We start from the raw sequence: 27,122 nt of genomic DNA, 5'->3' as shown, positions 1-27,122 counted from the left end.
AGCGCAATCGTAAAATATTAGAAAAATATGTCTTCAGCCGAGAAAAAATACCAATAATTCATTGTACAATGCGAGAGCGTTTTCAATTCAACAAGCAAATATAACAATGACCAATGAACACAATGTAAACATTACACACCATTACATTTCATAGCTTGGACAATATCGATGTGAATTAAGGTGAAATGAAAAGGAAATTGTGCTTGGTACATATGGATGAATGAGAGAAAGTTCGGATAAGTGCAAACAATTCTGGCCGTGTTATGTTTATGGTATCTATGCCGTCGTCATCAAACGAATTAAGAAGTCTGGGTGATTTATTTTTGCCGTTTGCGAGCTATTTGAAAACTTCGCTTAATGGTGCACCAGCCTGAAAATGCCTGCAGTTGTACAAAAAGTTCGGCAGATCCAACGCATTCTGGGAATCACTTTCATGCGCAGCAGTCAACGAGTAGCAGCCTATGACGTATTTTGTTTTATTTTTTTCTTTGAGCCAAGCGTTACGAGCTGGATAGACGTCTTTGTGTAAATTTAGTAGTGCGCGTATGGTGCGCTTACCCGGCACGCGAAATACACTGGCGTACAAAAGTTAGCCCATGGTCTGACATAACATCGGTACTCACGTTAAAGTAGACACGTCACTTTTCTCGCAACGAAGTGCACGCTACGGTACAATGATGCTACATACCATAAGTGGCAGTTGTCGGCATATCGAGGAATGCTTGGCTGTAGCTTGCGGAGTCAAATGTGTACGTATGCAGTGTTTATTACATTCTCATAAAAGCGGATATTGACTGTCATGCAGAATTCCTGAGTTCGATTCCGGCTCAAGCCGTGAATTTAATAATAATATCTGGGGTTTAACGTCCCAAAACCACCATATGATTATGAGAGACGCCGTAGTGGAGGGCTCCGGAAATTTCGACCACCTGGGGTTCTTTAACGTGCACCTAAATCTAAGTACACGGGCCTCAAACATTTTCGCCTCCATCGAAAATGCAGCCGCCGCGGCCGGGATTCGATCCCGCGACCTTCGGGTCAGCAGTCGAGCGCCATAACCACTAGACCACCGTGGCGGGGCCAAGCCGTGAATTTGAAGTGCGGAGCACTTCAGGGGGCCAGGCTGTCGTATAGCTATAATCGTACGCTGCCGTTGTAGCTTGGCGTAACGCAGGCAAAACCATAGCAATGTGAGCGCGCGCTCGCGCCAAAGAGAAGTCTTCTTCCTCTTATTCTTCGAGCGCCTTGATGATGATATTAACGCAGGCAAAACCACATATAGCATAGCCAACTGTAGCATACTGAGCGCGCGCTCGCGCCAAAGAGACGTCTTCTTCCTCTTGTTCTTCGAGCGCCTTGATGATGATATTAACGCAGGCAAAACCACATATAGCATAGCCAACTGTAGCATACTGAGCGCGCGCTCGCGCCAAAGAGAAGTCTTCTTCCTCTTGTTCTTCGAGCGCCTTGATGATGATATTAACGCAGGCAAAACCACATATAGCATAGCCAACTGTAGCATACTGAGCGCGCGCTCGCGCCAAAGAGAAGTCTTCTTCCTCTTGTTCTTCGGGCGCCTTGATGATGATATTAACGCAGGCAAAACCACATATAGCATAGCCAACTGTAGCATACTGAGCGCGCGCTCGCGCCAAAGAGAAGTCTTCTTCCTCTTATTCTTCGAGCGCCTTGATGATGATATTAACGCAGGCAAAACCACATATAGCATAGCCAACTGTAGCATACTGAGCGCGCGCTCGCGCCAAAGAGAAGTCTTCTTCCTCTTGTTCTTCGGGCGCCTTGATGATGATATTAACGCAGGCAAAACCACATATAGCATAGCCAACTGTAGCATACTGAGCGCGCCCTCGCGCCAAAGAGAAGTCTTCTTGCTCTTGTTCTTCGGGCGCCTTGATGATGATATTAACGCAGGCAAAACCACATATAGCATAGCCAACTGTAGCATACTGAGCGCGCGCTCGCGCCAAAGAGAAGTCTTCTTCCTCTTGTTCTTTGGGGCGCCTTGATGATGATATTAACGCAGGCAAAACCACATATAGCATAGCCAACTGTAGCATACTGAGCGCGCGCTCGCGCCAAAGAGAAGTCTTCTTCCTCTTGTTCTTCGAGCGCCTTGATGATGATATTAACGCAGGCAAAACCACATATAGCATAGCCAACTGTAGCATACTGAGCGCGCGCTCGCGCCAAAGAGGAGTCTTCTTCCTCTTATTCTTCGAGCGCCTTGATGATGATATTAACGCAGGCAAAACCACATATAGCATAGCCAACTGTAGCATACTGAGCGCGCGCTCGCGCCAAAGAGAAGTCTTCTTCCTCTTATTCTTCGAGCGCCTTGATGATGATATTAACGCAGGCAAAACCACATATAGCATAGCCAACTGTAGCATACTGAGCGCGCGCTCGCGCCAAAGAGAAGTCTTCTTCCTCTTGTTCTTCGGGCGCCTTGATGATGATATTAACGCAGGCAAAACCACATATAGCATAGCCAACTGTAGCATACTGAGCGCGCGCTCGCGCCAAAGAGAAGTCTTCTTCCTCTTATTCTTCGGGCGCCTTGATGATGATATTAACGCAGGCAAAACCACATATAGCATAGCCAACTGTAGCATACTGAGCGCGCGCTCGCGCCAAAGAGAAGTCTTCTTCCTCTTGTTCTTCGGGCGCCTTGATGATGATATTAACGCAGGCAAAACCACATATAGCATAGCCAACTGTAGCATACTGAGCGCGCGCTCGCGCCAAAGAGAAGTCTTCTTCCTCTTGTTCTTCGAGCGCCTTGATGATGATATTAACGCAGGCAAAACCACATATAGCATAGCCAACTGTAGCATACTGAGCGCGCGCTCGCGCCAAAGAGAAGTCTTCTTCCTCTTGTTCTTCGAGCGCCTTGATGATGATATTAACGCAGGCAAAACCACATATAGCATAGCCAACTGTAGCATACTGAGCGCGCGCTCGCGCCAAAGAGAAGTCTTCTTCCTCTTATTCTTCGAGCGCCTTGATGATGATATTAACGCAGGCAAAACCACATATAGCATAGCCAACTGTAGCATACTGAGCGCGCGCTCGCGCCAAAGAGAAGTCTTCTTCCTCTTGTTCTTCGAGCGCCTTGATGATGATATTAACGCAGGCAAAACCACATATAGCATAGCCAACTGTAGCATACTGAGCGCGCGCTCGCGCCAAAGAGAAGTCTTCTTCCTCTTGTTCTTCGAGCGCCTTGATGATGATATTAACGCAGGCAAAACCACATATAGCATAGCCAACTGTAGCATACTGAGCGCGCGCTCGCGCCAAAGAGAAGTCTTCTTCCTCTTGTTCTTCGGGCGCCTTGATGATGATATTAACGCAGGCAAAACCACATATAGCATAGCCAACTGTAGCATACTGAGCGCGCGCTCGCGCCAAAGAGAAGTCTTCTTCCTCTTATTCTTCGAGCGCCTTGATGATGATATTAACGCAGGCAAAACCACATATAGCATAGCCAACTGTAGCATACTGAGCGCGCGCTCGCGCCAAAGAGAAGTCTTCTTCCTCTTGTTCTTCGGGCGCCTTGATGATGATATTAACGCAGGCAAAACCACATATAGCATAGCCAACTGTAGCATACTGAGCGCGCGCTCGCGCCAAAGAGAAGTCTTCTTCCTCTTGTTCTTCGGGCGCCTTGATGATGATATTAACGCAGGCAAAACCACATATAGCATAGCCAACTGTAGCATACTGAGCGCGCGCTCGCGCCAAAGAGAAGTCTTCTTCCTCTTGTTCTTCGGGCGCCTTGATGATGATATTAACGCAGGCAAAACCACATATAGCATAGCCAACTGTAGCATACTGAGCGCGCGCTCGCGCCAAAGAGAAGTCTTCTTCCTCTTGTTCTTCGAGCGCCTTGATGATGATATTAACGCAGGCAAAACCACATACAGCATAGCCAACTGTAGCATATTGAGCGCGCGCTCGCGCCAAAGAGAAGTCTTCTTCCTCTCGTTCTTCGAGCGCCTTGATGGTGATATTAACGCAGGCAAAACCACATATAGCATAGCCAACTGTCGCATATTGAACGCGGGCTCGCGCCAAAGAGGAGTCTTCTTCCTCTTGTTCTTCGAGAGCAGGGAAAACCACGCATAAAAATAGAAAAAGTGGAAGCAAGCGAGAAATAGAAAGACAGAGAAAGAAATAAAAAAAGGAAGAAAAATAGAAATAAATAGAAATAAAGAAAAAAATACAGAAAAACTGGAAAAGAGAGGAAGAAAGAAAGAGAGGAAGAAAGAAAGGGAAAACCTAAGAGAAACAAAGAAGGCTGCCCAGCTCCGCACTTCCTTCAGGCTTGGCACCAGTAGCGCAAAGCTGCCTTAAATTTTTATTCTTTGTTTCCATCAGTATTTGTCACCCACTCGCAACGCCGTCAACGCCGGCACAGAATTTTCCACGAGACGGGCCACTTCACGATATCCCGTTAAGATTTCCAAACTATATATGGGTGGGTATCGACATCTGTGGCGCATACTCGCATACCACGGGCTGTGGTATGCGGGTATGTGCCACACGTGACCGGTGGAAATGATTTCATGACGTACACGACAGGTAAGTCCCGTTATTCATGTGATGACCTGCTAATCGTGTTCGTCATATCTCCTCCTATGCCAATTTTGGTATCTATACCAAGTTAAGGAGACGACCGTGAGAGAGCCAAGACGTAGGCGACTAGATAGAAACAGTCGAAGTGCCTTTGGTTCGCTAAGAAATGCTTCGCATTTAATAAGCTTACCGTCCCGTACTGATGACTCATGCCTCGAACAAGAACCTCACCATGTTATGCTAATTATGCTATGCTCGGAAGCCCTCCACGCATACCTGGCCATACTTTAACTCGCCGCAGTAGATCTCTATTGCTTAAGTTACGCATTAGATGTGTTAACGTCGCACGTCGCCTTCACGAACATGGACTGCGACGGGCCCTTCACTCGCGGGCACTACAGTGAACACCTGAGCATTTACTGATAGAATGCCCAAAGTTCCGCTGCTGTGTGCTGCTAAGCAAATTCCAGCGCCTTAATCTTCCCTGAACCTCACTCAGTGTTTTGTTGTATCTCAATGGTCTTGCACTGACAATGGCAAATCAGTTGAGGGAAATCCCGCAAGATGGAGGAAGTGTTATGAAAGGAGAAATTGGCATCTACCCATTTGAAGCGCAAAGCTACAAGGAAATTGATACTTATTTCTCAGAAAGCAAGGCTACTAGCTAAATGTGAGGCTTATAGGCTGCGTTGGAATTCTTATAAACCACTGGATTAGACTCTTATCTCTAATACTCGTACTGTTCATGTGATGCGGTGTGTTGTGGTGTGCCTTTTACTTTTTTTTTGTTCTCGTACCTTCCATTTCTTCTATTAAATGCGAAGCATTTCTTAGCGAACCTCTGGCACTTTGAGCGTTTCTATCTACGTATCTATCTATCTATCTATCTATCTATCTAGCCGCCTTCGTCTGGGTGCTCTCATGATCGCCTCCTTAACATGGTGTAGACCAAAATTTGCATGGGAGGGTAAGAGGATTTGACGAATATGATTGCCAGGTCATGACATGAATAACATTAAAATCCTGTCGCGTACGTCGTCAAACCCTTTCCACTAGACACGTGTGGCACATACCCGTTTACTGCGGGCCGCGGTGTACGGGTATGCGCCACAGGTGATTGACAGTTTATATCTACCTAGGAACGGCGAGAACAGACATTGGTAATTTAAATGCTAGAGCGTTAAGGAAAACCAACATCGGCAGCGTTGACTCAACCCCCGAATGGAAAGAATGAAAATTAGGATCTCGCCAGGAATCGAACCCAAGCATTCTGCGTGGCAATCAAGTATTCTACCACTGAGCCACGCCAGGTCTATAAACTGGTTTGGAAAAACGGCCTACGGCCCCGCCACGGTGGTCTAGTGGTTATGGCGCTCGACTGCTGACCCGCAGGTCGCGGGATCGAATCCCGGCCGCGGCGGCTGCATTTTCGATGGAGGCGAAAATGTTTGAGGCCCGTGTACTTAGATTTAGGTGCACGTTAAAGATCCCCAGGTGGTCGAAATTTCCGGAGCCCTCCACTACGGCGTCTCTCATAATCATATCTTGGTTTTGGGACGTTAAACCCCAGATATTATTATTATTAAAACAGCCTACGCAGGCGTAATATCGGTGCAACGTCCATTGTGCTTGTGGTGCTGGCTATCTAATTTTACAAGAAAGCAATAAACACTACACGATACTCCTACGATGTGTACTTCTACAATACAGGCGTCATATCAGATTAACGTCTGTAGTTCAGTGTTGGCTCCGCTTTTATAGCAGTCTAATAAACACGTTTGTATTCCTATGATTCAGCAAGCTATATTGAAGCATTGCTCGATCCCGGATGAATACATTAACGAAAGTTACATATAATGTCCACATCACCGCACCGTAAAGTGCACTTCGTCCACCGGAACGACGCGGTGTCCTCTTCATTTCTTACGAGGTTGGGCGATGGCCTCATGCTGACCGAGGATGATGCCAGATTGATTGACAGCCGCTTTGTAGACTAGGCTACGTAGGCCACATACGCCCAGGTAGTCTACGAATACGACAAACACCATCCACTGATGTTGGTCTATACGTAGCACTATCCAGGCCTACCAGCCTCGACGGCCTATACCTCATCAAAGCGAAGGGTGGCTACTGGTTCCGACATGTCGCTGGCTCTGTCGACAGAGAATTTGTCGACGAAATGACTGAGGCATCCACGAATTCCAACAGCTCTAGTATACCACATACTTCACTACACATGGGCCACTCGTCACCACGATCACGACCGGATCCTATAACAAGTCATGACCAGCTGCTGGTGCTCACTGATCACGGTGATGATGCCCTTGTTCAAGAACTGTCAAGAACTTTTTGCACACATGCACACGGGTTCGTGAAACGTGCGTGCGTTCTCGGGGCACGTATAAGCACTGCATATCAGCTTACCGCTTCTGGTGTTGGTAATACCCACGTTGCCATTGGCAGCGTTACCCAACCGTAAACAGCTGGTTATATAACACATATGCGGCTGTTCAACATATGTGTACGTATCAAATTTATACAAATCTTTAGCGTCATTTTGTAACGTGTCGCTCAGTAAAAAGTTACGCCACAGTCACCTACCCCCCGCATGCTTCGCATAACATCGACTCCCACGGTACGTGAGATCTGCCGAATTTTTTTGCAGTCTTCTTTTTTTATTGCGATAGCAACTATATGGACACTCTCGGTGGATTTTTGCCGTCGCCGTCGCCGTCATGTACCGGATGTACGTGTATATATAGAAAAGGCACCTAGAAAAATAAAGAAGAAGAAAAAAAACTCCGAAGCTCCCGACCCGGGGGATACGAACCTGCAGCGACTCATCGCTCCCCAGCGCGCTGCGTTAGACAACTCAACCACGCACCATACTTGCGCCGACTAAATAACGGCGAGCTATTTATATACACCAATTAACGCTGGTGGTACCCAGATCTCGGAGGAGAGCGTGTTTCTTATCACGCAACGCTCCTACATTTTCTTTCAATTTGAAAACTGCCCTTGAGACGCGCACGACACAGTGGCCCTTTTCTGTACCGACTCGTGATTAGACATGTGCGCCGGACCAAAAATTACTGGCGGCGGCGCGCCGGTGTTTCCACCTCCGGCGGCGGCGCGTGAACGGCGCGGGGTTCATCGGACCGGCGGCGGCGCGGCGCGGCGCGGGGTGGGGGGGTGGGGGGGTCGAGGCAGTAAATGCGATATGTGCACGCCGTAATGTTACATGAACGAGGGCTAGCAGCTCTTTTTGCTCCGATCTCATTTAAAGGGAAACAATGAATCGGTTAAGATCGATAAATTGTGCTCTGAGAACAGTATTGTCGTTAATTTCGCCATTATACGTTTATTATTAGAGGAGAAAATCAAGTTGAAAGTTTCATTTTTAAAATTCGCGCCTATATCTCCCCGCGTGATGTCACAGATTTCAAAGTGTATTTATCGTATTTTGGCGCCATTGACTCTAGAAAATTACCTCAAACTTAGTATATTAAGTCTATGGCCCCTCCCAGAGGACAATGTACTTCATTTTTATCGATTAGGAACTACGTAGTCCATAGTAGGCGCTGTCAAAACATGTGACGTCACAATGATGCGGAAACTTGAAGGCGACGTCGCCACCCACAGTTTGTTTTTGCGCGATTTCTCGCTTTCTAAGCGTCTTCTCGCAGCACGCGTGGTGGTTTTGCTATCGTTAAAGAGTACTTTACTAATATGAGAAAAATCGTTTTGCTCTTTAGTGTCCCTTTAACTCAACTAAACGCTCGTGTATGGCAATACGGCCGCTCCCGGGAGAGAAGTGGTTTTCAGTCAGTTTGTCGTATCAGTGGTCCGAGCGCGAAATAATGAGATCACAGCGCTAACAGCGCGTATACAGAAGGTATACGAGCCGTTCGCTGTGGGATGTCTGCCGAAATAGCGCGCGTGCCACCGCTCTCGACCGCGCCCTTATAGTCAAAATTCACAGTTGCTGCTCGAGTTACGCAGTCCTTCTCCCCAGACATCCCTTCCTGCTCCTTCGCCCAGCAAATGACGGGTGGGGCGTTTCCTTCTGCTTGAGCAGCAATCGACGGCAGGCCTCGCACGCGTGTTGATGTTACTCCGTGTGACGGAGATGGCGCTTGTTTCATCTCTGCTTTAGCCATGTTCCTTGCTAACGCTCGCGAGCTTTTACTCGCGGGTAGAACATGCAATGCGCGGAGCGATGTTATCGATTTAGAGTTTATAGGGAACGTGACGGCGACGGTGAAAACCTGTCCTGAGTGTCACCCCCCCCCCCCCAATACAATTGCTAACGAAATAAAAAATATGTGAAATCTTTCGAAGCGGGCTCGTCTTTTTCCTGGAAAGCTGCATCGTCTCCACTGTAAAGAGTGCGTCCGTTGGAAGAATCATATAAGCCGGCGCCTTTTCCATTGGTTTCGTTCTCTCCTTCAATACCCTTCTTACAGGGGACATACATCTCCTCATCACTTATTTCTTCATAAAGCACGCGTACGATGTCAGCACTAAGCGTTGAACCTATCATGATTTCGCGCTTGTCGGCTACAGTCTGTCATCTCTGCATGCGCGGTCGCAAACGCACAAAATGGAGCGAAATCAGTTAATCGCACACGATAGTCGTGCGAGAGAAGCAAGAGCGGGTGAGCGGCTGCATACCAAAGCAGTTTGGGAGACAATTCACAACTGTTATCTCTCGTATATGGACCAGTCGAGAGTATGTACCCTGATGATGTCACGTGAATTACTGTTCTGGCATCACGAAGTGCACCAAAAGACAATAAACACCAAGACAGAATAACACGCTCGTTGTTTTTGTTTTTTTTTGTTGTTGTATTTTCAGAGGCTGTTAGGGGCCCTTTATAAAAACAGGGCGTGCAAACACGGACACGGGAGAGTAGTCAAGACACCAGAGACGCCACTAACGACTGAAAAATCACACATCGGCGGAACCGGAGGTAGACACAAATATTTATCTGCGCATTACCACGTAAGAGGCCATATCTATGAATCAAGTGCGAATAGTGGTCTACGTGAAAGATAGCTGTTCACTCTCTCGACTTTTCTCTTATGTATGTGTTTCCACGTCATGTCTTCTTAACATGAATACCTACCAACTAGCTCATGAAGCTATATTCTAAGTTTGCCACTCTCTTTACTTCTGTATTTATTTATCAATTTACTCGAGTAAGAATGAAAGGAGAAAGTGTACTAACGCACCGATATATATATATATATATATATATATATATATATATATATATATATATATATATATATATATATATATATATATATATATATATATATATATTATATATATATATATATATATATATATATACTTATCTATTTATTCATTTATGCACAGTGTACTAGGTGCAAGACTCCAAGAATATGCTTTCCAGCGCCTTTAAGGCTATGCAGTAGTCGTGATATTTCTGGAGAAGAAAAAGATATTACAACTTCTGGGGAGCTATTCTTTATGCGTTCATCCAAAGGAGATGTCCACAGTCCATTTCGGCAGAGCGCATTCAGTGATTTGAAAAAGCGGTGAGCGGTGATGTCACCTCGCTCTTGACCACGTCGCCGCACCGAACCCGCCAGCACATTCCTAGCGTAAGAAGGGAGTGGACGAAATGCACAGAAACAGGAACTTTTCGAGTCTGAATTTGCATATGAATGTGTCCCAGATGTTTGAGAACGATCCAGGGAATGCATACCGACCTTACAGCTGCGTTAGACGAGCGGCCGCATTAAACCTACATAGATGGCTAACACGATCAAAAAGACGTGCACCGAAAATCGGATATCTGAGGGCTGCGTTCATTGCATTGAAGCGCATTCCGTCCCTATCATTTGTGACGAGAGTGTTTGGAAGCTTCGTGGTGTCATGATGGCGCTGCAGAACAAGAACCAGAAAGAGGGGGCGCGCTTCTCGCCGAGCTCCCGCTATTAAGCGGCCGCTGAAATGGAAAGTTCATTATATGAACACATCGAGAAGAGCTCCTCCGGCGAAGTGCTGTATTTTATTTCCAGATTCCTCATTCGAATTAAAAGACTAACGGCGGCGCGCCGCAATTATTGCGCGGCGGCGGCCGCGGCGGCGTGATCTCTCTTGGGATTTCGGCGGCGGCGCGAGCGGCGTGACGAAAAACAGGCGGCGGCTGCGGCGCGGCGCGGCGGCGCACACCTCTACTCGCGATGTGGAAGGAAAAAAAAAAAACAAAGAGCATCGACCACACCTTGCGCCAGATGGCCCCGTGTGGCAGGAGAGGAGACGCAGAGGGGTCACTTCACGCGCCTTAGTTTAAAAGAAAAAGAAATATCTAAGAGCGTCTGATTCTCCATTACCGTGGGGGCCATCGCCTCCTCAGGACGAAATAAAGTTATTGAGATAGACACAACAAACTTCTATGTGCCGTAATTTGAGTCGACACTTGCAGCGCGTTGCTCAAACACAAAGACGTAACAACTCTTAGTTCACGCTTGTCCTGCAGTGTGTATGCCTGTGCGTTCTTTTCGGGCGTTTGTGTTTCAGCGGCGCGCTGCAAGTATCGAGCTGCTGGTCGTTCTTCGTGTGACATTCCAGTTTATTGCTACCGCATTCATTGCTTCGCCCTTGCGGTGAAACTGTGATTTTTTTTATTTTATATTTCATTAAGGGGGTGGGAGTGGTGCCCCTTTTATAATACACTTGAAAGACCGTTTCCTTCCCACTTTTTGTGGCGTTCTATATTCGCATCGATTACAATGACAACAACCAACCTCTATGTGCCGTAATTTGATGCAGATTTTGGACTGGTTGCCAAAGAGCTGCGTTAGAAGGAAGAACGAAAGCAGCATTCAGAAATTATACTGGGCTTATCATTCTAAGGCAGCAATATTTAGCACTCCCATTGCTAAGTTTCGCCTTAACAAATTTCATTGTGCTATACTGCATTCTATTCATTCTATTCATGTTCCACACTCGCCGCCATGGCTGCGATTGGCGCTGACTAACACTCCTTGGTTTAAATCAACATATATACCCCAGAAAGTGGACGGGAGGATGACCGCCGCCGTAGCTCAGTGGTAGAGCATCGGACGCGTTATTCGAAGGTCGCAGGTTCGGTCCCTGCCGGCGCCAAGTCATCTTTTCGTCCACTTTACTTTCTTCACGCTTATATTCTAAATACTACAGATAACACCCCCTATACTTTCCTTGGCGTTATTGTCTGTTAGTTCTCATTAATATTGTGTCTAACAAAGATAAACGAGCCCTTAAAAATCATCTGCTTTCCTTCATTCATAGCGAGGGTCTCGTCCTGGAAGACTTAATGCCTTCAGGTAGTATGCGAGGGATTATTGGTCAGCTGCCAGCTCGTAAAAAGATCACGTGCTACGTGACCCCAACAGGCAAAAAAAGAGTGTTCCACACTCGCCGCCATGGCTGCGATTGGCGCTGACTAACACTCCTTGGTTTAAATCAACATATATACCCCAGAAAGTGGACGGGAGGATGACCGCCGCCGTAGCTCAGCATCGGACGCGTTATTCGAAGGTCGCAGGTTCGGTCCCTGCCGGCGGCAAGTCATCTTTTCGTCCACTTTATTTTCTTCACATTTATATTCTAAATACTATATAGATAACACCCCCTATTCTTTCCTTGGCGTTATTGTCTGTTAGTTCTCATTAATATTCTATTCATTAGTATTTCAGAGCACCGGATGCGCCGTAAAAAACTTATTTGGGGCAGTATGCACCAAGAATCAAAGGTGATATCCTTAACAGCTGTTGAAGGTAAGCGGTATGCGGACAGTGCCAACTAAATCTCCGTACAAGTCAAAGTAACGGATGCCTTAGTGCGAATTGAACTGTCGTAAGCATCGCTATTATCTCTCCCAGCAGGCCGCATATATTCGCTGCGCTTCGGCTGCGAAGGAATGGCCATTGCTTTGTGATATGGGTTTATGCACCCTGTACGTGACTGTCATGGGTAAAGTGAGTTTCTCTTTCTTTTCTTTTTTATTATTTTCCGATGGCTTTAGCAGTATGCGTCCAGACTTACAATAGACGAATAGCAAGGTGAACAAGTAAGAGGTGCGAAGTGGCGCACTGCGCTACCAGCGTTATCAGGCTGTTTTAAAACGGATGCTCTAGCTTACGCTGTAGCGATGCGAGGCGATTCAGCCGCAAAAATTATATGCCCAGGATCCGCCTGCCTACGTGTGTCCTCTCGAAACGATGAAGCATATGTACGCTTTCCCGATGCAGCGGGAAGCTTTACCGCACACCTCCGTGGCGCGACGGTAGGAATTAAGCTCACGTTGCTGACCTTCGGGCATAATGGAATGCCCGTACATCAAGCTGAATGGCTCTGTTTCTGTTAGTTAACTCTTGTAGCTTCTCTCTCGCTCTTTCTGTTGACATGAATACGACTTAATTGAAATGCTGGTGTAAGTTCCTGGGCTGCAAAGAAACATATGTGTACGCAGACGCTTTCGCACTCGCTGCTCATCAGAAATGCAGCCGCAAGCACGTGAAGGCTATATGGGTGCGTGAAAACCGGCCCCTATAAATTCTGTATAAACACGAAGACCTCTTGTAGAAAGTATAATTACGCGTTGGCTGTTTTTGCGCGCGACGGCTGTTCAAGGGGATTGGAAAATCACCGCAACTGAAAACGATCGAAGATCTCTTCAGACTGGAACAGTGAAGTCGTCTACACCGTGTTCTTTGCCGCTCATATAATCGGCTCGTCTCCAACACTTTCGCTAAAAGAATCAGGTTCGAGACTTCAAATAATACACGATGGATATAAAAATTACTTGTGTGCTCGATTCTGCATTTAGAGTTGGCGAAGAGCGCAGGAAGGATTGAAAGGCGGGAGTCAAGGAGGACGTTATAGATACAAGAGCTAGAATGGGGCAAGCCTCAAGTTTAGCTTTGCAGTGACTGGTTCTCTATTGGAGTTCTAGTTCTAGAGATATAAAAAAGGTCTTGAATTGATTAAAACGATAGTTCTGCGTGACTTACTGCCTTTACATTGTTCTTCGGTCCCAATCAACCTATCAGTTCATTCCCGCTGCGGGAAATAGCAAACCGTATACACAATCGAGAAATGTGGCTAAACGTTTTAATTAAGTTCAGTATCTTCCTGTGCATTGTATAATAAAGTAATGGCGTATTCAACCCGAAACTTTATATGTTTCTACCAATTAAGAGTCACGGAGTAACTTGCCTAATGTTGACTTCACAGCCGAAATGACGCTGAACGTGAAGCGGAGAGTCACCTGCATGATGGGTGATTGCGTATACGATTGCGTAAGCAGCTCGTATACAGGGTGTTTCAATAAATGTGTCTGAAAATCCTCAAAAGTAAGGCAAATTGAATATTTGCTTGGTGCCTTCATAATTACTTTTCCTATGTCGGCAGACACCTTAAGATGACTAGAGACATCAATTACGACAGTAATTGAATAAATTAAAGTAATTAACTTTTTCATTAGTGGAGATAGGCGGCCGGATCAAATGGGAGATTTGAAGTCCTTCCTGCGAAGAGACCATTGCCGCTTTCAGATTTCGAAAAAGCGGCCTCTGGTAATTATGGCGGAGTAATTGAACTCAGCCAAATTCACCGGCGGAACCGAAACCGAAGCGCCGATGAGCGCAACTAGCAGACGATCACAGGGACGCCACTGTTTACGACAACGAATTCAGTGGTGTTAGTTCTTCTGCATTCGTTAACGTACGTGCTCCACGCATCCCATAATCGCAAGCTCAGCCCACACACACACACCAAACAAAGTCGATCGATGGTTGATATAACGACGGTCGCTTATGGTAGACGTCACGGAAGAATATGCTGTTGCGCTCTTCCGCGTTTCGGTTTCGATTTCACTGCCGTAATTGGTTAGATTTCGTCACTTTGCTGAAATTACCAGTGGCCGCTTTTTGGGAGGAAGGAAGGAAGGAACCGGAGAGAAAGGAAAGGTAGGGATGTTAACCAGTCTAGAAAAACTGGTGTGCTACCCTACACTGGGGAGTGGGATGGGGAGTTTTAGAGATAGAGGTAGAGAGAAAGAGAGAGAGAGGGGGAGGACGCACGCACGAAGTCACACGCCTCACAGTCACAATATCGCTATTGGTCTATAACCGCCGACGCAAGTCTGATCTCTTCAAGAATTTGAGCACTGCCTTCGTCGCTTCCATCCGCGATGACCTCTCAGGACGACATTCTAAAATGGTTTCTAACGTCATCAGTCTGTGGTCTATGCGAGCTATAGAGCGACCCCGAGTGATTGTCTCTGCACTTTGTATCGAGAACAGTCGAAGAAGATGTGCTGCAATGTCTCCTCACTACTACAGTTGTCACAAAAAGGGTTGTCAGCCATTTCCATGTGAATGGAGAATGACTTCGTGAAGGCCACTCTATAGCCATAAACGGCAAAGCAGAGTGGCATCTTTTCGGCTGCGTCCAGTAAGTGTCTGAAGACGTAGTGTTCGGGTAGTGGTGGTGCTGGTTGTACAGTCTACTTACTGTATGCCAAGTGGAGAGAGTGATTTCTTGTGCGGCCACTCGAAGTTGGCTAGCAGCATCAGTCCTTGATATAGGGTATTGCCTCGAGCCTGTCGCCTTGGAGAGCTGATCTAGCAGCGTTGTCGGCGTGTTCATTGCCTCTCACACCGCAGCGTCTTGGCAGCCACTGAAATGTCACGTGGTGTCCTTTCTCGAATGAAGCATGGAGGAGATATCTAATTTCGAAGAGCGATTGTTCGTATGGTCCATGCCGCAGGGCTGATAGAAAAGATTGCAGGGCTGCCTTCGAATCGCTGAAGATTGACCATCGCTGAGGGTGTTCGCGACTGACTACCCGAAGTGCAGCACGAAGAGCGGCAAGTTCCGCTTTTTGGAAATCTCTAAGGGGGAATGGGCTCTTCGCGGGACGGGCTCCAATACTCCCATTTGACCAGACCACCTCTTTCCACTAATTAAAAAGTTAATTAATTTAAATTCTTTAATTAGTGTTGTAATTAATGTATCTAGTCAACTTAGGATGTCTGTCCCCACATAAAAGTAATTGTGAAGACAGCTAGCAAATATCGCATTTTCCTTACTTTTGAAGAGTTTGGGACAGATTTCTTGAAACACCCTGTATACCAGAATGATCATGAAACGATGGCACTTGCGAAACAAAACACCAACATTACGCAGCAATATTGGTATCGACTGTGGGAAGAGAGATATGAAAAAAAAAAAAGTTACTGGACAGCGGGAGATCTAGGAATCCTGGTCCCGGTCCTCCCTGCCATCTGCTTTCTCCGATAACACTCTGAATTTTCCAATAACAACATCCTAGCTATTTCAAGTAATCACGCAAGCGGAGTGGTGCGATCCAATATTGTTCTCCTTTCTATATCTCATTCTAGGCTAAGAGCATTACTATAGAAAAGTAAATTGTTTGTCATTAATAACAAAAGAAATAGTAATTCGTGCAGCTATATAGGGCGAAGATCCAGAGAGAACGTGGCTGACTGCTTTAAGATAGATGATATTATGCTGCTCGGCATTTTTTGTTCTGTACTGATTCCAAGGTTTTGGAGTTGAGAAAGCCACGATTGCCTTTATACCGGCACGCTACAGTGAGAATTACACAACGCAGCACACCGAGCGATGACGAGTGAGATCGCTCGGAATTGCTGATTTCATCGCGCAAAGCGCGTCGAAATTAACTGTCAAAAGCGCTGTAAAATGTAGCAGGTTACAAGACCCCCAGGAGCCCACTTCTAGCGTCTTCATACCGGAGTGCGGGGGAGACTGTGTGGTGGGATGTCTGGGGGGGCACAAGGAATTGCACACGTCCACGCTCGCCCGAGAACATGGCGCCATCCATCTTTTCCAACTGGTTTTCACAAGCCGACTGACATGCGTGAAGGTTTCAGACTTCCGTTAGCAAGCAAGGGCCACGGCTGGGTCAGTGTCAAGTTGCACCGTGGACAGTTCCGTGTACGCGCTCCGGGCATCACGGCACCCTGCGGTTTGAGTTCGCGCTTGCTTGCCGTGTTGCTCGCTGCTCCGCTCGCTGCTTGGCTGGCATTTTGTTTCATATTTTTTAGCGCTCGTTCCAGTACTCTCTGCGGGGGCCCAGATGTGTTTATTCAGTGTCTACCGGGCACTCTTAAGGGGTCGAGCTGCGGTTTCAGCTTTTCTCGGGACTTTTTTTCGCGCATCTGAAACAGATACGGGATGTAGTTTTTTTGATCAAAGCAACGATAACGGCTGACAGTTCACGTGTCTCATGCCAAGTGCACGCTGGGAGTGCGCTCTCAATAAGACCTCAGTAGGCTATACGTAAAAATCGTGCAGTAAAAGGGCGCAGGCGGTCCAGCACCTGCAGTGCTGGTTATATATACTCATACATGCGGGGTGCCCCGCTCAGATATACATATAGAGCCCCGAAGAGTTAGAAACAGGACTGAAGGACTAAATGGCACCAGGCGTGATTATTTCCCGCCTTTGTATTCATAACGAATAGGAGAAAAGTATACTGCGTGCTCAGCTGCTTCGCCGGGGCCTGCCAGATACAATATAACCACGTGATTCATATTTATTTATGACAAAACACCTATATTCCACTTGATTCTTGCACAGGTTCATTCAGACTTGGCGCCGCACATTGCTGGGGATTCTTTGGCACTTAATTGTATATTTCTTTCTTTCGTTTTCTTTTTTACTTTTTGGCACACGTTCAATAGGACAATAGGAAATAAGTAATGCTCAACATCAGTTACACAACCTCGACAAAAAATACGGTGCGTAAATCCTAACTGAAGATGAAGCTGACTCCATAAAAAATGCCACTAAGCCCGAAGAAAACATATGCTTTGGCGACTTCAAATATTATCCTCACGAGCCAACATATGATCAGTCGGTTGACCAGTAGTGGTTTTTCCCGGTTGCGTTTGTTTCACGTTGCCGAATGACGTTGCCAGTGGGAGTAGCATGAAGACGCACCCGTGGGCTTGGAATTCCGCAAAACTATATAATACCTTCAGTGCGGGTTATCATAGACTGCCTTAGTGCCTTGTCAGGGAGCACGATCACTACGGGGACAGCTATAGTCGCGGGCAGCACTTACGTAAGATAGCTATTGTGAGCATACGTGCCCTCAAACGCACGCGTCAGGTAAGTCAGGGGACGCCCCAAACAAATCACAGATCATTGTTTTCTAAAGCGGGTCGTTCCAAAAACAAATATAATTGATTAAACAATATTATTTATAAAAAAGAAGTATTCACTCTCAGTGTTCCGGACAAGTAAAACAGTCAGCAAAGGCGAATGACAGAATACTTTTTTGCAAAGTTCCAACTGACGCAACCATTATTGTGTACAGGGGCGAAAATAAGATTTTCCCGAAGGGAGTGGGGATCAGCTTATGGGAGGACCTGATAGATCATATTCAGGGGGGCATACATTCAAAAATTAAGAGGACGGTGGGGTGCAGGACGTCCTAACCTTCCCTCTGGATCTGCCAGTGATCGCGTACTCACCCGAGTCAAAGTTGTCCACCGCTCCAGAAACGCCATGGCTTTAGTGTTGCGCACCATCGCTGTATCATGCAGAAGAGACAGCGAAACACGGTTAAGGATAATACTGGCGATATATATATTTTAATAAATGTATTTGCATGACGGAATAAAATGATGCCACAGACGCAACTTCATCTAGCACGCAATACTGCTAGGGAATTCTAGGAAAAATAAAAGACAGAAGATTTCGTGAGCGTTATATTTTTGAATGCTCACTTATATACTTGCTGCACGCAGGAAGATGTACGCGTAGTTCCTAGAGGCTTCGTGGCATTTTCACTGCAAATGTATATGCGCCTAAAGCTGCGGGGTCATTCTTGGCCCGTGGAGAAACACTGCTTGCATTTGTGACATTTCCGAGGGCTGTGGGGCTTACACTGAGATTTTATGATCAGGTTGAGTGTTGTGCACGTCTAGATACATGCGCCGTTTTGGCGTTTGTGTATAACACTAAGGTTACAACTTGGGCGTGTTGGTGCGGCGTTAGTATATATGTATAACGTTGCGCACAAGGTACGGACAGAGAAGGAACGATGGAACACACAAGGCGCCTTGTATGTAACAAGTTCTACCCAACACCCGGAGCCCTCTGTCATAGGCTGAGCCGCTCTGGGACGTTGAACCCCATAAACCAAACCAAGCAACCAACCATTGAAAATAACCCGTCTTTATCTCCAACCCTTTCTCGAAGGTTTAACAAAATTGAACTGTTGGGAGAGTTTATAGGCGTTAGTATTTAAGGAATAAAAACAAGTACACATATACACGTAAAACCATATTAAGCTGTAGTTATACGTAAAACAAACGGCGTTCGTGCTGTCCGTGCTTCTCCGGCGTCTGCGTCTTTTACGCCTGACCTATGAAACCAAAAATTACTCAACTCGCTAAAGTTTGTTTCGTCGTCCCTTCGTGTTTTACACTGAATCCATCCAAAGCTAGCCTGAACGTCCGCGGTGTTCGCAGAAGACTCCTAGTTATTCGTATGTGCCACATAAATTGGGCAAACCCCACTGCTCACCACTGCTCCACTAAAAATAAAGAAGTCGTCCGCGGGCAAAAAAAAATAATAATAAAACCTATGTGCCACAGAAATTGGCCAAATCCCACTACTCACCACTGGTACACAATATTGAGAAAGTCTTTAATGAACAACCGGGATTAACCCAGTGATAAACACCGGGGTGCTAAAAGAGCCTCAGCATAAAAGTTGTATAAAAAGGGCTCGGCATAAAAAGGGCACTAAATGCGACACGTAAGTAAATGTTGAATAGAAACATTACACAGCTTCGCTGATCGACCATCTTCACGGAGTGGAAGGGCCTTGCAATGATTTTCTTGTCCTCGCTTGAGATTCGTGCTGATGCTTTTTTTTTTAATATTAAAATGTATTTACAGCTGTTTAGATTGACCGTCCTGTTACTTTACAATGGCCAAAATTAATCGGGAATGCCCCACTATACGATCTGCCTCAAATGATACCGTGCATTTGGCACGTAAAGCCTCGTAATTACATTTTTATTTCTTCACGAATCCTCTTATGGAGGAGTCACATTCGCCTAGGTCACTGAATAGCCAGACATTTTCCTAGATGTGGGTGGGTGGGGTGACACTTGCTGAAGACCACGACTAATTGAGTAGGGTGTACTTAGTTTTTAGCCATTGTATTCTGTAAAAAGCGGCATAATTAGAATTTTTTTTCTGCATTTTATACAGCCGATTGGTTTCATAATACTTGATAGAGCTATAAATATGCGTTACTTTAGAGATAAGACCAATAGACTAGAAATTTAAAAAATGAAAAATATCATCGCCAATTGCGGGCTCGTCACCACTCAAAATGCTTCTATAATATACCACTCGATGCGGTCACGGATATTTACTAGCGAAAGACAAAGTCGGGAGCGCAGCCGCGACATTACCATTTCAGCGTCGACTTTTGAGTGCGGCGTCAATATACTTCTCTGTGATGCTGCCAGTCACAGAGGGGCTCATGAATTCAGGCGTGCGGGAACATGCGCGCTCGTTTGTGCGATTGCAGTAAATTTTGTTAGACGGATGCTTTCATTGCCCCGGGACACGCACATGGGAAGATTTGAACTGTGTTGCACGTGGTAATCCAATTAACACGTTTCCTGGTGCAGCGAGGTGTCAAAATCCGGGCTGATAAGCTCCCTCCCGGGTTACGGGTCTGTATTTATCTTGCGGAAACCAGGCTGACATTAATTAATACGTTCTAGCTAGATCCTCATAATAATCCCCATTGCAACGCGTTGTAGGGTTGGATTCAGTAAAGGGGTCTGAACTATACACATGTTTTTAAGTTTTTAACACCAAAATATTTTATGCCGGGGTTCCAAGACTTTGGTAGCATCATTTCCGTCACGAAAGTGACGTCAGTATTTACGCGACCAGATGACAAAGAAAAAGTTTCGTTGATTTGTATTACCTGGAATCGAACCCACGACCTCTCGGCCTGCCACGACAGTTGCCCGGCGCTCTACCCACTGCGCCACCGACGCACATGCACGAGGCTCTACAAGCGCGCCTTATATCCTAGCTCCCTCACAGTGATCTCGTTGGCGGGGCGGTGTCGCCGTCTAAAAGCGGTAAAGTACTGCAACATGGCACTAACGAGTGCCGACAGGGAGCGCTTCGGTAGTTTCAGCGCAACAGAGAACTTCAATACATTATTGTAGGAAACTTACGGTCGGTGCAATACGCCGTACGCGATGATTCGGTTTGGTGATGATGTAGTAAGTGTTTTGCCTTTCGCGGCGTGTTAGCGTGACGACTTGTCGACAGAGTAGTGCAGCTTCCTAATGCATGCCCCCCCCCCCCCCAACGGCGTTTCTCCGCCGCCTACTGCTTCGAGTGCAATAGCACTGGCTAATAAAACTGCTGCAATAAGCGGCACAGAAAGTCATGACGTCGACGGGCGAATGTCGAGCAGTGAGTGCTTTGGTGCCGCGAGAGAGACGCCAGCGGAACGCCTTTCCGCGTTCACGGCTCAAGATATGAGCTCTGGCTCTCGTGTTCCTGACACGTTGTCTGGTATATGCATGAGCACAGGCGTAGGTTACCTTATTACTGGGGAGCGCACACCTTGGCATTTTGTCTCGTCAGATCACGACGCTTTGAATCAGTGCGTATAAGGTACCAGTGTTCATTATGTACTTGTTGATGACATCTTTGCGCGGGATTCACCATATGCTGTGTCCGGGTGTATGTGACCTATATATACTTCAGCTACCACAAGGTTTAAGTCATAATTATGGACGTTAGTCGTCGGGATGGAGATGTGCCACTAGGTGTCAAAGTGGGTGCATCCACGTGCTATTGTGCTATAGCTGCCAAACACCAATAGACATTGTGCAAGCTCTCATAGATGAAGAACTTCTTGCTGGTCGAGTTGGTGCATGTCTGTGGTGGAAATCGTTGCGCATACAATCGGACGAACACAGAAAGAAAAAACGAAGTAGACGGAAAGAGCGCAAGCTATCAACTGGCTTTATTCATTTGGTCACTGCATATATATGCATTTTTCACACGTCCAAAAAAAAAATAGAAATAGGGAGGGGGGGGGGGGGAGGGACAGAATGGCTCTCAAGAAGAGAAGGAGCGAACTTGCCCGCTCATTGCAGTTCATACTTGGGGTGCGAGCCTGTATTCAGAAAAGTTAAATTCCTAGGCATGAGCAAGGACTGCGTAGGGCGTGGGCTGTTAGACGCTTTTTATAATAAGGAAATGGGCGATAACTGCGTAAGTGACACAAGTGACACGTATGTTGCTCGGCATAGCACGGAAAGAAAATTTCTGCACAGCTTTTGTTGACGTGAAGTAATCCTGACATGTATATCCTCCTCCATTCGGTCCCTACCCCCCCCCCCCTCTTTCTATTTCTTTGGGACGTGTGAAAAATGCATATATATGCAGTGACCAAATGAATAAAGCCAGTTGATAGCTTGCGCTCTTTCCGTCTACTTCATTTTTTTCTTCCTGTGTTCTTCCGACTGTATATGCGCAACGATTCCCACCACATCTCATACATGAATGTATACCATAAACAATCAACTATATACACTCCTGTGAAGACACGGTTCACTTTTGTGTTACACCGATTCCTATGACGGAGGGATCAACCATGTTTTCTTTTATTCTGTCTTCGCCAACGCATGGTGTCGGGCAACATGCCCCAAACCATACGTCACAAAAATTACTGCAATTGCACAAACGAGCGCACATGCTTTCCTTTCCGTGGGCATGAGTTCACGTGTCCTTCTGTGACCGGACTTAGCGTTTCCTGGCTTTAGCGTGTGCTGACTGCATGATCCAGTGCGCTGTGCACGACTGATGTTATGAGCTGTCTTTGGTGATTCTGCAGAATCACTAAAGAAAGCTCATAACATCAGGCCACACATGTGTGGCCTGAAGTTAAAGCACACTTCTCTTGAACCGTGCTTTATTCAGCGCCAGTTTATTTCAATATTACGCGGGGTTAGGCGCACGAACGAAGTCGAGAGCTTTCTCACTTGGCCATGAGAATCAGTGGCGTAGCCAGGGGTGGCACACACCGGGCCCGTGCCCCCCCCCCCCGTCCCCGCCCTAATTTTTTTTTGCCACAAAGAGCACAAAATGACATTCGACCACATCTGCCTGCCTGGCCCACACTTCAGATCAAGAAGGTGCCCCCCCCCCCCCCAATAAAAAATTTCTGCCTACGCCCCTGATTATAATCATGGGATCAGCCTGATGTGTGCGTACATTCTTATTCGTGTTCTAGAGGATTTGCCTGATAATGCCAGTATACGTGCGTATCGTTTGGGACCTGTCGTCCTCAACAGGTGCCGCATTCACCACGCTTTCACCACGAACATGAGGTTGCGATTTCTTTTGTGGGACTTCCACTTTCACGAACCACTTTTTTCCGAGGACTTGAGGAATGGAACAAACTTCCTGCCTTAGTTGCAGATGTATCAGACCACCAAAGTTTCAAGACTGCCTTAACTAATACCAACTACTTAGTTTCTGCTGGTGGTTGGCTTACCGCGCTGGGGCACATTTAGACCTTTTGACACGCACCTATTGCAGTCCTCTTGTGGAACAAGGCAAGAAGATCTTCTCTACAGTGTATTTGGGGCCGAAGCTCAACGTGCGTCGAACACAGTCTGGAAGAACTGTGTCACCTCACGTGTGCACAACACCTGTGAAGCGTTGCTTCACTGAGACCTCGGAATGCAGCCTCCTGAGCTCACCCGCCCAAAGAGCATCAGTGGTGTGCTCGATGGGCGCCGCATGCGTGCTCCTTCATTCTTCTTCTTATGATGGAAGGACGAAGCTCCTGCTGAAGATGGAGTTGCAGAACTTTTCGATACAAGCGCGCTTGTCGATTCCACACAGACCTGAGCATTTTACACACCCGGATTCCATAGCCGCTCGAGGGGTTGAATCCACCCAGCTAACAAGCCTTTGAGATCTAGTGGCAGATGCCTCTCTCGAATGCAGAATGTAAATGCACAGGCGCGGCAGGTAGCGAGTGCGACGAGGTAGATGCCTTAATGAGCGCCTGCTTGAACACGTGTTTAACCTACGCAACGGCAGCGAAGGTTTCCTGGCACAACATGTCAGCAGGTGTGGTTGTAAGGTTCACTTTGGAAACACTACTGCTATACCAAGGCAGAAAGATGATCGCACCCGAGTCATTATTGAAGCACAGAAAATTACGCGGGAACAACACGCACGCGCCCGTAAAGCGCCCATCGCTATCGCGGACTAACAGCTTCACTTCAGAAAGGCAGTAAAGGCTTGCTTCTCATCAGGCCACTCCAAGCTCGTTAAACGAGGGATCACCAAACTCACCCTAAGAAAAGTCCTGTTCGCACGCATGTGAGGCCAGTTTTCTCGCCCAAACGAATCGTTTGAATATAGCAGGGCATACCCACACCAAGTCATCACTTCAGTAGTGGAAGGACTTCTAATGACAGTCAAACGGAACATGCAAAAATCTTCAGGTGGCCCCAGTGATCACAGCATAAGGCAGCAAAGCCTCTCTGTTATCCCTTACATACATGACATATCACACCATCTCAAGAGGATAACCAGCAAGGCGAACATACGGGTGGTTTCTTCCGCACCGAATAAACTTTCGAAGCTTTGTAAGGCAAGCTATAAAATCGGTCCATTTTTCATCTGTCCCGAAACATAGCAACCCCTTCGTTTCTTGTCAGAAAGGTGCCGCCTACTCTTTCCCACTGTCTTGCGGAAATAAATATATAGGACAAACCGGCAGGTGCCTAAAAGCAGACTTCGGGAGCATTTTAACAGTTCTCGGAATGTAGCAGCCCGTCATCTCAGTCAGCCTTGCGGGAGCTGTGGTTGTGCACCTTCACTTGATAATTGCATCGTCATCGGCACCAGCATATTACTGTTACATCGGCACTATAGTCACTATTACTCTTACTGATAAGACAACCCGCGAGATTATTGAGGCAGTGGAAATCGCGAGAGCGTTAGCTTCTTGCATCGCACAGCAGCTATTGACCTAACGACAAAATAATTTGTATTCTTAAACAAAACACAGTGGCGGGGCTCCGCACGTGTCAATGTGTAGCATTCCAAGTGCTTTAATAAAAAAAAATCTTCTCCAGCCGCCTTGTTATCGTTGCATTTGATTTTGCTTTGTCGGCCCAGCCAGGACTCTCAGCGCCTGCGCGCAACTGGTCAACACATATGTTTCACCTCTGTTCAATAAACATTCTGTTGGAAGCAACGTTTCTAGAACGTTGGAAGTAAGCACATCGTCCTGCCGTCACTTTCTTCGTCCGAGTCCTTTTGTGCGCTACAAGTTTCGCCGTGTATCACACTACCAACAAGCCCATTCTTACATCATTTCAAGTTATACTCTAAGCAATTCGTTTCAAGATTATACGCGCTCTTGGAGCGCATGAGTGTTAGTGCTAACCAAGCAAAAAAGGAAGAAAGAAAAGGCTGGGAAGTCTGCCGAGCTCACATCAGGGCTGACGCAACCCTGATGTGAGTACGCCAGACTTCTTTCTGTTCCCAAAGCTCCAGAGAAGCCAGAAAGGTCACCGTTTCGACAGCGTTCCCGCAATCCAACGGGCTGTCACAGAGTCCCTGAGGAAGGTCACGGCAGCTGACTTTCAGGGAGCCTTTGCAGCGTATGGATCGCGTTGTAATCGGTGTATCGATGCCGATTTAAATAATACGTACGGATAGCATCAATAAATTCTTTTTAAACCCTTCCCGACAGAAGGCGACCTGGGCTCGTCCACCATGAAACGGGCATTTGGGGGCGCCGCAGTTAAGTTACCCCGATTCATTCTGCTGTGTTCTCTTCGGCTTCAACATATAGCGCAGTAAAAAAAAAAAAAATTAAAAAACGCGCTCAAAGCATGCATTTTGCTCGACAAAGGACTTGATTCATGTAAACGGAATTAGAAAATGGCGCCCTCCTCTATGCGCCAGCGGCTACACATAGCGACTACACATAGCAGCATGGTTTCTCTAAATCATCGGATTCGGACGATGACCGCGTATCGGCGTATCGGCAGTGGACGCCCTTAGATGTAAGGGAACCCCCACCGGCGCGTCCAAGGTTTGTTTTCACAGCCTCACTTCCCTCCGTTTTATATTTTAAATTTCAAAGAGACATTTCCTGCACCGAAGAATGGAGAGGTTAGGGCACTTTCCGTAGTGCAGTGCAGTGAAGCCTATGCTCTACATATTAAAAAAAAATACTTTGCGTGTATCTTGCGAATAAAATGCCTTCGAATAATTTTGTTAGATGTTTCAGGACACATATATTTGAATGGGCAAATAAAAAAAATCGGTATTTTTGTATCGTTTTCGGCCAAAAGACTCGGTAGGGAAAGGTTAAGGGTTAACATACCTAGTCTCATTACTTTACGGACAGGCCCTGCATAAAGCGTTAAAAGTTGTTCTTAGAATATAACACATCGCATAAAAGCCTTGATATTCTGTGTGTGTTATCAATTATGGTTCATTCATGCCTTTATGTATACGTTGTTATTTGAAGATGTCATTGGGGTGTGCCTTTACCACGATAATCACACGAAATAATTAGTGATTATTAATTAGTGTAAGAAGACAATGCTGTCTCCCCTGCGGCGTCTCTCATATACTTTATGACATTCTGCCGTTAGGGAAAACACACACAAGAAAGACACGAACACGACGTTGTGGGGGGGCGTGTTCGTGTCTTTATTGTTTGTGTTGTTTTGCAAAATGTCATACAGTCAGCAATACCAACTAGGCCAAGAAAAAGTTCGCCTCAAGTCTCTTATATAGCCCGAGTCGCTATGGGACGTTAAACCCGGTAATCCAACCAACCGTACCGTTTCACTGTTCTACTTGATATGAAAATGCCAGTGGCACATAAACCAAATAAGTGTAAATCTATTATATTGTAATTGTAGTCCATATATAGTATAGTGTTAGTGACCGTGCTAACAAGAAAGCGACTGTCTTGGTAGTAAAATTACTAACGTTGTGTTGTTACTTCCTTGTGGGTAGCAAGTGTAAGTGACAAGTGCCATAGTAGTAAAAGTTACTAACTTGGCACTTGCTACATAGGTAGTGGATCTTGTGACAAATGTTTACTACCCAAAAGTTAGGAAATACCACTACTCTTTTTTTTAGTGCGTACGGTATGCCTGTTCTGGTTATGGCACGTAGAACCCCAGAATATCAATCAATTTTAGAAGTTTGATCACTTACAAAAAAAAAAACAAGCTTTTCCAATGAGGCCCGAGTGAAACAATGAGACGACCTTAGCAATATTCCATTCCGCTGCGAAAACCAGACACCGCCTTAAAAAAAAAGGCTTAGTAGGACGCCGCTTTTGTCTTCGAGCGATGCGAGAACTTTAAGCGCCCTCTCATAAACAAGAACGCGTAGGC

The sequence above is a fragment of the Rhipicephalus sanguineus genome, chromosome 1 (assembly GCF_013339695.2).
Source record: "Rhipicephalus sanguineus isolate Rsan-2018 chromosome 1, BIME_Rsan_1.4, whole genome shotgun sequence".
Taxonomy (NCBI): domain Eukaryota; kingdom Metazoa; phylum Arthropoda; class Arachnida; order Ixodida; family Ixodidae; genus Rhipicephalus; species Rhipicephalus sanguineus.
This window is presented reverse-complemented; position numbering follows the sequence as displayed.